This window comes from Sycon ciliatum, chromosome 6 (assembly GCF_964019385.1).
Source record: "Sycon ciliatum chromosome 6, ocSycCili1.1, whole genome shotgun sequence".
Taxonomy (NCBI): Eukaryota; Metazoa; Porifera; class Calcarea; order Leucosolenida; family Sycettidae; genus Sycon; species Sycon ciliatum.
In genome coordinates, this window is record NC_088648.1 from 5,703,990 (window position 1) to 5,718,739 (window position 14,750).

A 14,750-nucleotide genomic window follows, 5' to 3' on the forward strand; every position below is an offset into this window, starting at 1 on the left:
GAGCCAGTCAGCTCCTGGCCACATGTGATGCGCCCACTCAGCGAACCCTGGGGATGGCGATCGAGAAAGGAGCGTCCAACTGGCTCATTTGCCGGCCCCTGAAGCAGTTCGGGTTTGTCCTCCACAAAGGCGCCTTCAGATACGCACGCTGTCTGCGGTTCGGCTGGGTCCCTCCCCGCCTGCCATCCACTTGTGTGTGTTGGCAAGGCGTTTAACACCAGCCATGCTCTTTCGTGCCCAACTGGTGGATACCCGGCTCTCCGCCATAACACGATCCGCGACCTGGACTTGTAACACTTTGAAGTTATTATTATTATTATTACAAGTCATTGAACTACTTCCAAAAGGTGTATCGACATCAACAGGATTGCGATTTCAATACAATATGATGCAGGATGACCTTATCACGACAACCCATGACCACAATTATAAACACAGAATCAACAAAACATCTGCGGGCACCTGGTTACAATTCTCAAGTAAATGTGATTTAGGGTGTGGACATCTGAATGTTCTGAAAGACAAGACAATTTTATGACAGTCATAAAATTCTGCAACAGCAACATCCACAGAATGACCCGAGTATTAAAAAAAGGATCACCGCCACTACCCATATGATTCCCCTGCAGAAGAACATGAATATGCAAGACTAGTGCCATTTTCTGCAAGAAAAGGCTTGCACATCAATGCGTATAATACGGTATTGAATTTGATATGATGCACATGTAGAGGCGCTACATGTAGGCCATCATTTAGGGCATTCCATTGGTGACACAATTATTATAATAATATCCTTAGCTTTTCTTAGCTAAAAGAACAAAAGAAATTATAGCAATAGAAACTGCTTTATGGCAGTTTTCTAAAAAAGGTTATTGTGTTCTAGTCCATGGACCCCGTCTAAAAAGTAAGAAATTAGCGAAATGTGATAGCCGAAAATTATAATTTCACACAAAACCTCACAATAATCACAACACTTGAGGATGATAAATATGGTGGTAAAAACACACCTGGCAATATGGCGGTAAACACACGCCTGCCCACACACGCTCTCTAGGCTGCAAAGTTCTGGCACAGAGCTCTCCTTCTCACCACCACCACCATCAGTTCGCGCCTGGCGCCTGGTCGATGCATGGCTGGCGGTATCCGGCATTGCAGGCTGGTACATCAAGTAGCGCATGGCACATAGATGATGACACAGCAACGACATAGCTCGATTGCGACGTACGTTTCGTCCCCGCTGGATTCATCAGGCAATCTTCTTCTTGGATGTCTTCATACGGAGCTTGACTCGGGAGAATGAACTCGAAGACACCACTACAGCTGTACTTATGGTTGATAAATATGGTGGTAAAGACACGCCTGCCCACACACGCTCTCTAGGCTGCAAAGTTCTGGCACAGAGCTCTCCTTCTCACCAACACCACCATCAGTTCGCGACACTTGAGGATCCTAGTTTTAAAAAAATACTGCTTTCAACACTTGTTTAGTCTGCCCAGGAGTCCATCTTGGTCTGACACTTCATGGGTGACTTGTACGAGTACTGCGCCAACATGCATGAATAGGAAAGAGGACCACGAGGGGAAAAGATCTTCTCGCTTTCCATCCTTTTTTTTAGAAAACTGCCATATTAAAGGGGCCATCCGTAATTATCGATCTTTTTCACGAAACGAAAAAGTTTAGTTATGACCCACCCCCACCCACCCACCCCCTTGAAACGAAAAAATTAATTGACTTGAGACTTTGTGCAGAAAATGATCTTGATTGGCTGTTACAACACAGCGAGGCCACATTTTGTGTGATTGTGCAAGTAAGTAAATTAGTTATGTTTTCTTGGAAGCCTGGTACTACTTCTTGACCATGGAAACATTTATTTTCACCTACCACACACATACGCTGCTAAATAATTGGCACCTCTACGTCTAAACACGGGAATTGTACACTTGCAAATCGTCAGAGTTCCGACATTGACATGATACTGCCAAAACAAGTCAACTTCGGAGCGGAAACAAACGCCATAGCTATCACAGACTTCAGTGGTCGTGCCTCGCTCGCAAATGAGAGCAGCATCGCCCCAGAATCGCTGTCGGTTAGCTCCGTAAAGTCGCACGCACGCCGCACTGCCGTCAATCAGGTACGTAGAAAGTCGATGGCCTAATTTTCCGTCTCTGGAAGACTGTCGACACGGGGATCACTCTCCATGGCTTCCCCACCATAAGCACGATCAGATTCTTCCTGGTACATTACGACGACATCGTCTTCAGCGGCTGGCGTTCCCCATATTTGCGTGAGAATTTACTTGGCGTGCGCCCCGCTCCGTAATTTGAAATTCTCTTGCATCGGCGGCTGGAACGAAGTATTTATCTATCATTCTGTCGTCGGTCCCAGAGTGAATGATCATGATGACTGCTAGGTCCTCGTCGGAGAAGTCATCCGAGGACGAAAGGAACTCACTGCACTGAGTACAGAGTGGTATCAGTGCATCCATGCAGCACTTGCTTGGCCGCGCGACGTAGAGTGTACTGTCGATCTACTTCGATGTACACAATGACTATGTATGCATGCATCAATGCATGCAGTGAGCGTTGATTTTTCCGCTTTCGATGTTTTTTCAAAACGAAACCGGTCGCTACCCACCCATCCATAAACCAAAGTTTTTCGTTTCGTGAAAAAGATCGATAATAATTATTACGGATGGCCCCTAAAGCAGTTTTTATTGCTAGTATAATGATCATGGCATTGCGCGCACGCTATCTTTCGTGTGTACGCAGTACAAAACGTACCTGGGACACATGATGTGACATTTTGCCGCTAGAGACACCATTTGCAGAGCTGCACACTATGGGGCTGTTAAGTGTGACGTCACGGCTCCTTCGATACGCATAGCAACGGAGAGCACTGGGGACAAACAAAAGTCGCGTCCTCTGGATGGAACCAGATGTCAAGGGCAACAGCATCTAAATGACTGGAGAGACAGTTGTTTTTCTTTGCTTTTTCTTCAAGCGATTGTTGTCGCTCTTTACTCCTTGTTCTTTCCTCTACAAAACTCCTGTAGTCGTCGAGTGCCTTCATGATGGCTGTGAAATTGGCTGCCCACAGTAAAACTCCGTGTTTGAGAGTGCTTTGAAGATGTTTCGCGTCCTGATGGATCAAAGTATGAGCGCTCCTTGTGGATTCGATTATATATAGGTGAGTTGTTCAAGAAATCAGTGTCTTCTTTCTGTCTCTGCCCTCACGCTGGCACAATATCAGCCTCTATATCCATGACAGCTCGTACCTCCCGTAAACTGCATGACTTAGATATATTTTCGCCCTCCGTGGTGATTGAAGACCCATGGAAGAATTTATTATGTTCAGAATGATGTCCTAAGAATATAAAATAATTCTAGGGAATTGTCATAGGGTATTTTTGGAAGGATGGAGACAGAGAGAGAGAGCACTGTTTGAAGTGTTTGTCTCACTGTAATTACTCCAGATTATTGAATGTTGTATGATCTACTTCAAAAAGAAGTACTCTATATTTTCCATAATGTTTTTTCCTGATTTGCGGGATCTCTTCTTTTGCTGTTTGCGTGTTTACAGGAAGTGGCTGTCTGGTGTAACTGCACCAGATCCTGGGGAAATTAAGTCAGATGCAGAAGCAGGGTTGTCCAGTGATGCAACACTGCCGTTCTGTGTGCAACGTTACCGCTGATACCCCCGGCGAAAACACAAAAAAGACAAACACGTGAAAAGACTACAGTATTGACCGTTCTGCTAATAAATGCATGACTGCTCCGACAGTCGATAATCGAAACACAGAGCACCAGCATGATGTTTTCATATTGGGAACCACACAACAGCTCAATTCTCAAGCCCAAAAATTGATGAACACAAATACAGAGCGACGCAACAAGAGGTCATCCGGCAACCAAACAAACCTGGGTCTAATGCACTGAATAGTCCTGAAATACGCAGGCCAGACAAAGCAGTGCAAGCACATAATGTTACAAAGTACATGCATTGCAGAACAAAGTGTAACCAAAGATACACAGGGTTATAGCTGCACACTTGTGCATGTGCTCGCTCAGCCCAAGAACACACGATCATGATGATAGAAACAATCCGGGGGAAACACGCTAACAGTAACACCGAAGTAAGCGCCAACACGTAAATAGTGCAGCTCTGAAAAAATTACATTGACATGAACATTGGTGTGTCGAGTAGTATCAGGCTTGAATAATCATCCAACCAAGACAGGTCCCAGACGCTGAGATCGCACGCCGAATGTGAAGTGCATCTAGCCTTGAACCTGTCGCACAAGGCACACATATATGGCAAAATGACATCCACTCTGATTATTTCCAGAGGCCAATCATGACAGAACACAGAAATGAAACCACGGGCTCAACCAAGTAAACGCAAAGGAAGTTAGTCAAAATAATCCATGCAGTGCTCTTTTAATTGCAGCGCTGATTGCAGTGTTGCGTCATAGCCCGATACCCGCTGAGCACAGACACAACTCCATTCGTCAGGGGCAAGACATACTCTTTTGGAATAAAGTCATAAAGTACAGCGTTCCAATGACATTACGGACACCTCGTGTAAATGCATGGTCTGTTCATCTGGCCGACTCGGCCACGCATGAGAGTGTGTGCATGTACATGCGCGCGCTTGCGCGCGCGCACACACACACACCATGTATTCGGTGCGTATGGTGTACCAGTTGCGGGACAATGAAGATGGAATCATTATCATGATGTTACATGTACACAAGAGTACATAACCCCCCAGAGTGTGCAACGCCTGATCCAGCTCTGCATAGGGTCTTGGTCGACCGGAATCGGATCTTTGCGTCATAATACCGTACACATCTGAGGGGAACCCGGGGAGTCGCGGGTACTCTTGGATCAAAAACAATGGTGCCCTGCCTCGAGACCGGCCTTGCGCTGGTGTGGAGTGTACGCATGACATCAGAAGATCCGATTCCGCTCGACCGAGACCCTATGCAGAGCTCGATCGGCGTTGCACACTCTGGGGGGTTATGTACTCTTGATTTACATCTACAGTGTATGTTTGAGTGTAAAGTAAATTTTATTTTATTGGACATTTCTTCGACACAACTAATTACTTACTTCACATGTTCGCATTTCTCATAATCGATCCACCTGCACTCCGTATCAGTCGAGGAAAAATTCTCCCAGATATACACTAGTCACCACAGCCATGTGATGACATTGGGATGGGCCCCAAGCAGTGCACGATTGCACTCTCTAGTTACAATAAATTTGGCCAGATTATCTGTGAAGACAAAATGCAATGCATAGCGCCAATCGATGGATGAAGAGAGAGTTTGTAAATACCCATATCTTTCCACTTGTTCAGGAGCTTACCTTTTGGAGTTCACATCGTTTACACGATCTCTCATGCTGTCTTGCACCTTGGTTTTGTTGACCATGGATACGCCAACCCAGAAAACATTCTACAGGAGCTACTAATGCAGAGCGTTTTTCACGCTCGATCTCGGCGATCTACCTTGTCACGCCAATAAAATCCTCCATGACACTGGCTACAGTCACAAGAAACGTCTCAGTAAGGTAATGAGCACGACAACATCGTCGAGATCAAGGACAAAGAGAAAACAAAACACTCACTGAAAACAGCAAAGAAGAAACAAAGAAATGTACACGATTCCTATATGTTGCCACTGACAACTGGGTCGGTGGGGACGACGCTACTTTTGTTTGTCCCCAGTGGGATCGTTGCTATGCGTATCGAAGGAACTGTGACGTCATCACTTAACAGCCCCATTGGGAGGTTATACAGTTTTGATTTCAACAGTATACATGCATATGCACCCTACAGTCCATTCATAAAAAGATGGGTCCTGGCTCTGGCGAGCTCCCGTATTTGGCGATTTTTCGTGATTTCATCGTACACAGTGCAGTGCTGCGAACTTTGAAATTTGAAAAAGGGTCCAAAAAGGGTGCCTGAACTGGGGTTCGAACCGCAGAATGCACTGTTGCAGGCGGGGTCAAACGGCCTGGATTTTGATGGTTTTTCCCAATTCAGTGCTTTTGGGGCAAAACCTGGCCGAAATCCTATTCTTGCTATGGCTTGCTTTTTGGACAAAAAAACTTCAGAAACATAATTGGAAGAGGATTCCATATGGGATTGCAGAAAAAAATTCTAAAAAAACTCAACGTTTGACCCATTTATGGCCAAAAGCTAGAAGTTCATTTTTTTCTGAATGGACTGTAGGCTAGGCTCCGGCGGATTATGCTCGCGAAATCATGGAATTATGCTTTCATGGATTCTCGCATTATGCTCGCGAAATCCTCATAATATGCTTTGGCACTCAGGGATACATACTCACTTTGTTGTACTTATGGAGCCTCAAAGTTCGGAAAATTGTGCCTTTTCGTACTTGCAAGTGGCCCCTTGCATTTAGCACTTACCATCGACCATGAGCTACAAACCTATCGTCGTTGTCTGTTATTCTTGTTGTATTTTTTTGATCTTTCGAATAGATCCCGTGCATTGAGCACCTATCATCGAACATGAGTTATGTGCCTGTCGCCTGCTGTCTTACATTTATTTTTTGCTCTTGTTTATTTTTGTTTTCCTCCCTGCCCACTCTGCCTGTCTTCTGGCACATGCGAATACGTGGACTTACTGTTGACGTAAACGCGGACGTGCGTGTAATAATAATAATAAGTGGCCATTAGTACAACAAAATACGTGAATATCCCCATACCAAGATGACCATGCATGCTAGACATCAACATGGAAAGAGAAAACATGACTCCTTCTATTCATTCGTTGATATCTTTTGTAAAAAGATTTTTTCATTGCCAAATTAGTTGGAGTTTCAGTTACCTTTGAAAATGATCATGTTCAACTGTCTTCGTAATCGTCATGCTCGTCCAACCGATGTCACCCTCACCCTGCGAAAAATCAGCTCATCTCTCCCGTAGCTCCACCTCTCCTTCCACCATGACCGAACATCAACTATACCTCAATTTTTTTAATTGTTAGAACAATAACCATAGCTTGGTCGATGGTAGTAGTAGTAGTAGTAGTAGTAGTAGAATTTATTATTTTGATAGGGGTCTCGATCCAGCGCGCTTCTCTGCACACCTTTTCGGAAAAGTTGCGAAGTAGTTTGTGAAAATGAAGAAAGTTGCGATTTCTTGCAAAACAACGGAAAGTTGCGAAAAAAAGTGGCCAGCATCTTTGGAAAAGGGCTACTCCGAACCCTTTACCATGCGGACCACCACTCACCAGCACTGATCAGCTGCATTGTGCACAATTGTGTAGCTTACATACTGGAATTGCGGTACAAACATGTAGTTCGATTTTTACAGCATGTTGCAAGGCGAGGACGCGTAAACATGCTGTCAAAATCGAAAAACATGTTAAACTACCAAGCAAGGCTTCTGTATATACCAAACATGTAGTTATGCTCCTACCTCCGAAAGGATGCCTCACTATGCTCCAAATTTTCAACCTCCAAATTATGCCAATAATTATGCCGGCATAATCCGCCGGTGCCAACTGTAGGCCCTCCGTGCCAAGTTCCTCCAGCCCCTAAAACTATTTTAAAAGAATAGGAAGTCCACAATATACAGAACTAGTACTAGCATGCACATATACGTACATGTATACGTACATGTATACGTACGTAATATTATGAATAAAATACCATGTACTAGTAAACAAAATCCACATATACCAGCCCTCCGTGCCAAGTTCCTACCGCTTCTACAAGAGTAGGAGATCCGCGTAAGTACCCAGCCATTTCGAAGAACATTGCCGGGATGGCCGCTAAACTGGAGGCTCACACGTGACCGAAACCCAACCAACGCCAGTCTGTCCACAAGAACTTGCTAATCCCCCTCCCCCTCCTCCCCCCCCCCCCCCCGTGCATGAACCATTGGCATAGGTCATACTTGCCTAATCACCGCATGGATGACTGTGTAGGAAACACGAGTGCACCTTGCTCACCATTGTGTAGCAGGAGCTTTCAACGGTACTCTTGCAAGCTGCACACAATTCATGCATTTGTACAGGAAAGGGCTGAACATGGAGTTCCTGCAGAAAATTACCCGACCACAGGTCTCAGAATAATAATAAACCGTATGCTGACACTGGGAAATCCTAAGGTCGATAATACCGAAGCCCAATCGCACCATATGAGCCATACTGAACAATGCTGGTGATTAGGAGCAGTAAACACGACCATAGTAAACAGACAATGCATAATGGAGTTGCTCACAGAAAATCACCTAACCAAAAATCTACGAGTAGATCGCACTTGCAGGAAAGTGATAAATTGAGAGGAAAAAAAGACATGCAAAGTCGGATAACCTTCAAATGAAGAAATGGAAAGAAAACACGAAATGAACAATCTACATGGAAACATTGATGAAATGCTGACTTAGCAAATTTGAACCACCAATAACTATCGTGTTGATTTTCATCAGGCTGTGCGAGCTGCAGAGATAGCAATGATGTTGATGCTTCCAGTTGTAGACACCATCATGATAATTGTATCAATCCATTTCCTTCTCAAACACTGGCAATGTGGTGTGCTCACATCATACTGGGTCATAGTGACTATCTTCAGCTCGGGGAGAGTTTTGGCAGTGTACCAGTGTACAACCAGTGTACAGCTAATCAATGTCCTTTTCCACAGCCACAGTGACGTGTCACCATACTAGACCTCTTTGGCCGTGCTCTCACAGCTTGTTGCCATGGTCGCCACCTTAGATGGATCAATACCGGTAAGCAATGTTGCAGTGCTCCCACGTTTATCAATATTGTCACTTCCACTGAAGTCCTCCATAACGGTGCCAGTTGTGGGCCGCGCTCCCAGCTCAAGATGTTTGTGGATCACTCTAAAGATCTGGTTCCTGTTTGATTGTTTGCACAGCAAAAGTGAAAGGATCACCATAATACCTGCTAAGCCGCCAAAAATGCCCCCAATGACAGCACCAGTATTGGCAGCTACTTTTTCTGTGGACACAAGAGACATAGAAGAACAAAACCAGGAAAATGAGAACAAAGTTTGAGTGGCATCCATCCCAGGTTCCCTTCCTATATTTTATACAAGAATAAAACAACCAAAAAACAACGGAGCAAGGGAGAGGGCGAGAGCAGAGAGAGAGAGAGAAAGATAGATTTCTGGGTTTATCACCCACATGCACATGAAGCAAGTTGAAGTTGGGGTTGCCGAGCTGCTGCGGCTGGATCATATCAAGTGTTTTGCAGAATTTGTAATCTGCGAATTGTTTGCAACAATGCATTTATACCAGGCGGCCCCGCAAAGTGGGATTGTAGAAAATTCTGTTACAATGCAGGTAGATGGCAGGCAGTGCAAGAGATTAAGGCCAATGATCCTAACTAATGCTGCTGTGCCCTTGTGGGACACGGCTGTGCGCAGGTAGTCAAATGACTGCTGGGCCGGACGGTCCTGCTGTATGCTGGGGTCAATTGGCCCGGCTGCTGGACACAATGTGTCTATGCTGGGACCAGCTGGTCCTGCTGGGACCATGTGATCTTGCTGCTGGGCAGCCAGTGCTTGAAAGCTCCTGCAGATAATTGTTCCAAGATGCGGGATTGTAGAAAATTCTGTTACAATGCTGGTAGATGGCAGGCAGTGCAAGAGATTAAGGCCAATGATCCTAACTAATGCTGCTGTGCCCTTGTGAGGCACGGCTGTACGCAGGTAGTCAAATGACTGCTGGGCCGGACGGTCCTGCTGTATGCTGGTGCCAATTGGCCCGGCTGCTGGACACAATGTGTCTATGCTGGGACCAGCTGGTCCTGCTGGGACCATGTGGTCTTGCTGCTGGGCAGCCAGTGCTTGAAAGCTCATGGAGAGAATTGTTCCAAGATGCAATCAGCTGAGGGGCTTTGCTTGCTTCCCCAAGAAGAGTCAGTGGTTAGTGGCAACCCCCCATATACACACTGTCTTAGCCATATTTCTTTTCTTGCTTTCTTTCAGCGGTTGAGCAAACGCTGCGCTACACGCATGCAGATAAGCTGAGCAGTGACAGTACGCAACACAATGTGTTAAAGAGTTTGAGTATGTGGTCCAGGCTGGAGCAGAGATCCTTAATCGGGCAAGCTGGGAAGGTCATATTCCTACATAAGAGGGTGCAGAGTGCTTAGAGTATTTTGGGCAGGATTGATACAAACACAGTGCCCAGCAGCACGCGAATGTTAACATGGCAGCGTAGCCGGCTCATTGCTGGCCAAGAGGCAGGCCAGCCGGCACATGGAGGTACGTTATGTACGTTTTACTAGCCCAGCGGCCGGCCTTCTGGAGCTGCCAAGTTGAGGCATTCCTTCCGACCATTGCAGTAGCCCTGCCGATCCTGAGGGAGTGACTGCTAACACCCGAACCTAGGGCTCTCGTCATCCAGTAGTTCACATACTTGGCTGTGAGATATTGCCCATTTCCGAATATGAACAGCGGTGGCGTCGTTTGCGTTACGTGGCGGATAGCGAGGTACTTGCGCATTGCTTGGACAGCGCAGAGCTGGCTGCCGGACAATGGCTGCAAGATGACTTGGCCCCCAGTGCCACGTTGGGAGATCGTCGCTATCCCGAGTCGTATGTTGATCTGAGTCCCAGTGAGTGAGACTTGACCCAAGGTCAGAGTGCGGCCATTCGAAGCGGAGCGGGGAGAGGCGGCAGTATCCTCGCTCACTCTGAGCAATCCCGAAAAGGCTGTCATGAAGGCGGCCCAGAGCATGCATCTGTCCGATTCGCAGTAGAGAGAGAGCGCAGGATCACGGTCAAGAGTTGCTGCAGGTCTGATTGGGTGATAGCCTGGCGTTGACATTTTGTCGGTGCTGCTTGTGCTAGATCTGTGACGGGATACGCAGTGGGTGATGAATGCCAGCAAGTCATTAACCGACGGCCTACTCGGCTGGCATCCCAGTTGTGTACACAGCTTCAGATACGCCCTTGTCCCTGGCATGTATGTGCGGGCAGAACTTGGGGCTACTGACTTCCAAATTAGGTCGCCGGCCTTGATTAGTAGTGTTTGACAGAGATGATGTGCGCTATTGAAGTAGTCTGTTGGCGTTGGGCAGCATGATGCGCCCATTGTTCTCCCCATAAAGCGGGCGCAATGGCAATAATTGTGTAGAGTTCCTGTCAGATAATGCTGCGAAATGGGCCATCCGACTGGTGTGTTGACCATGTGCGGTAGAACCGCGCTGCGTGGTAAAGCCCGCCGAAACCGATGCCAGGCGTGTCAGTGAAGAGTTGAAGCCTGGGGGACTTGGACCAACTGATGTCTCTGAGAAGGGCAATGCCATTCCATAGGAGCGCCGATTTGGGCAACTAGTATGATTAGCTCTGCTCGGGATCGCTAGATGGTTCACAACTGAGCCGGCAAATGACTCAGCATGGAGCCATCAAATGACTTCACACGGAGCCGGCAAAATACTCCGCATGGAGCCGGCAAATGACTCCGCATGGAGCCAGCAAGTGACTCCGCATGGAGCCGGCAAATGTCTCTGGATGGAGCCGCCAATGACTCTGAGTAGAGCCACCTAATGCTAAATATAAAGGTATGCATGACAGTTGAGAGCATAATTATTATATTCTCATGGATTGTAGCCCGCCATATATATACTGGTACACACAGATTATACAGCAATAGCAACAGCACACAAATTGAAGGGTAGTTGGCCGCAGCCAGATGCGAACCGAATCACGAGTGAGGCATGAAAGCAAGCACTGAGAACAGAGAATGTCTCAAATGGGAAAGATGTGCATGCGGATAACAGAAATAGGCCACGATGCAGAACCACTTGGGACTGTCAGCTTAATTTTCCTGGACCAAGCCAGCAGGGAAAAACCCTTGCACCGACGGACGCAGTAGTGAGGGAAAAAACCGGGTGTATAACTCCAATGGCGATTTGGCATCATGTAGGCATGGCAAGCACATATTGGCAAGATATAAAGAACACAACCGAAACATGTTGAGCGAGAAATACAACGTCATGTGTGCGCCAGAAACGTGAGTTGAGGTAGCAGTTGGGAGGGTGGGAAGGAAATTGTGTGGGAACAAATGTTCCGCAAGTTGCATGCAGTGGATTAGCTCGCGGATCTCCTGTTGCTGCTGTTTGAAAACGACTCATGGTAGGCTAGCGGTAGACACTAGTCGCACAACGCCGCAAAAAATTCGCACACAACATTGCTGATTGCAAGCCGGTAGACACTAGTCGCACAACGCTGCAGAAAATTCGCACAGCACTGCTCATATTGCAAGCCAAGGTGCTCAAACAAATTTGTTTGCATAGAAAGGTCTCGCTGCTGTTCTTTGCCAGCAATGTATGATGACAGCCGGCATTGCGGACTGCCTGCGAGGCGCTGGCCGCGAGGCTTCTGTGCCATGATAACTTTGGTTTGCCCGTAGCAAACCTACATATTGGGTATAATATGTTGGACTCAGTAGGCAGTCGTCCTGTAAACAGTCAGAAGTCCAGTAGGGAGTCAGACTCATGATCTATATTATTATAGTTACATTTTTATGACTACGTCGAACTAATGTGACATTTTTAAGACTATGTCGAACTCACGTGACTTTCCCTGTAGAAAGTCTTAACATTTCCAGTACGCAGTCTGAGTTTTACTAGTACTTGTATCTGTGCAGGATATACTGACCTGTGCATCAGCACTCAACCACTTAGTTCTTCACAGGGAAGAGCAGTGAAACTTACAACTACAACAGTTTGCTGCCTTGGAGTCTTTTGTTTGCGGAGCTGATCCCGGGATGATACCACCACCAGCTAGTCAGTGGACCTTTTGCTAGAAGCTGATGGAGTGTGGAGGCCAGCTAGCTCTAGGCAAGCAAAGAAAATTCGCCTGGCGACAGGCCACAGTTTGCTTCCGACGCCTTTGCCCAGTTCATATCGTCATGCAACATCACGCATCAGACAAGCAGCCCGAAGCATCCTCAGAGCAACGGCGAAGGAGAACACGCTCTGCAAACTGCCAAACACCTCATCCGTGCGCCGGGTTGTCTACAGCAGTCTCTCTTAGCGTATCACTCTATACCACTGGAGAAACGGCTATCGCTCTACATCGCTGTCCAACGGCCTTCGCTCTACGCTCCTGGCAAATGGCTATCGCTCTACACCTCCTGACCAACGGCTATCGCTCTACACCCCGGCCAATGGCTATTGCTCTACACCCCTGGCAAACGGCTATCAATCTACACCCCTGGCAAACGGCTATCGCTCTACACCCCTGGCAAACGGCTATCGCTTTATACCCCTGGCAAACGGCTATCGCTCTACACCCCTGGCCAATGGCTATCGCTCTACATCCTTGGCAAACAGCTATCGCTCTACACCCCTGGCCAATGGCTATCGCTCTGCACCCCTGACCAACAGCTATCGCTCTGCACCCCTGGCCAGTATCTATCACTCTACACCCCTGGCCAACCGCTATCTCTCTACACCCCTGACCAACGGCTATTCGCCGGCCGAAGTCTTGTACGGCCGTAGGCTCCACACCAATCTTCCGTGCCAACCTGATCTCCTGCAACCATCCTGGCCAGACATCTCTGCTCTACGGGTCAAGGAGCAGGAGGCTAAGCATGGCCAGAAAGATCACTTCGATCAATGGTTCGCAGCCAAGTCGCTCTACCTTTTGCCACTGGGAGCAAAAGTGTGGGACGACGACAAGTGCGAGGGTACAATTGTTGAGCAACTCACCGATTGCTCCTACAGCATAGCCACCCCATCCAGTGTTCTGCGCCGAAACCGTCTTGCAGTGAAGTTGCTCCAGCCAGTGACTCCTCCCGTACCAGTGTCAGCAGTACCACCGTCGACGCTAGTCCCACGCCAACCTCTCTCTCTCTCCTCTCTCTCTCTCTCTCTCTCTCTCTCTCTCTCTCTCTCTCTCTCTCTCTCTCTCTCTCTCTCTCTCTCTCTCTCTCTCTCTCTCTCTCTCTCTCTCTCTCTCTCTCTCTCTCTCTCTCTCTCTCTCTCTCTCTCTCTCTCTCTCTCTCTCTCTCTCTCTCTCTCTCTCTCTCTCGCTCTCTCGCTCTCCCTCCCTCACCCACTCTTAGTGCGTCTAGGTGGCTATAAAGTCGAGACCCTAGGTCGGCGGAGCTCCCTAAACCTCACCACCACTGCCACAATTCAGGTTGTGCGTGCTTCCCCTAGCTGCATCTCATGTTTTGGCATTTAAGTGGTCTTTGTAAAAATGAAAAATATACCGTGTCTACGTCACAGCCAATTCTACATGCTTGCAACAACATTCTGCCAGCGCAGAGACTAATCACTACCATGTAACTCTCTCTTTCTCTCTCTCTTTCTCTCTCTCTCTCTCTCTCTCTCTCTGGCTTCATGCTATCGCTAATGCTCTCGCGGGCACATTGCATAGTTCTGTTCTATGTACTTGGCTATGTACAACCCGTACATGTATCTGTCCTGCCTTTGCTCCATAACAGTTTTTCTTCCATTTTAAAAGGGGGAGATGTCCTATGCTGTATGATGTTATCCTTTCACGCATTCACGACAAAGTCCTTCCCCTGTCTGTCGCCATGTATAGACTCCTTATGTCAGTTCATGACACAACACTTCGACTAAAGGAGATGACTGGGTAGGAGAGGTCCGGATAAGACCAGTTCAACAATACAAATAATTATATAAGCCAAAGGATATTGCGTCACTTACGGTTGCAGCTTAGAAGGTTATTCCACACACCATGGCTATCATTGCGTGGTTGGCATGTTATTGTTG

General features: G+C 47.2%; 2 long non-coding RNA genes across 2 annotated transcripts; both read right to left on the reverse strand.

Annotated features, from left to right (window-relative positions):
- Nucleotides 1-3,725: 3,725 nt before the first annotated feature.
- LOC135818799 (uncharacterized) lies at nucleotides 3,726-5,578 on the reverse strand. The gene is made up of 3 exons (XR_010553754.1): nucleotides 5,370-5,578; nucleotides 5,112-5,277; nucleotides 3,726-4,288 (listed from the first exon to the last, which is right to left on the reverse strand). It is a non-coding gene; the product is annotated as an uncharacterized LOC135818799 (long non-coding RNA).
- A 2,663-nt stretch (nucleotides 5,579-8,241) lies between these two features.
- On the reverse strand, nucleotides 8,242-14,750 carry LOC135818801 (uncharacterized). The gene is made up of 2 exons (XR_010553755.1): nucleotides 14,685-14,750; nucleotides 8,242-8,994 (listed from the first exon to the last, which is right to left on the reverse strand). It is a non-coding gene; the product is annotated as an uncharacterized LOC135818801 (long non-coding RNA).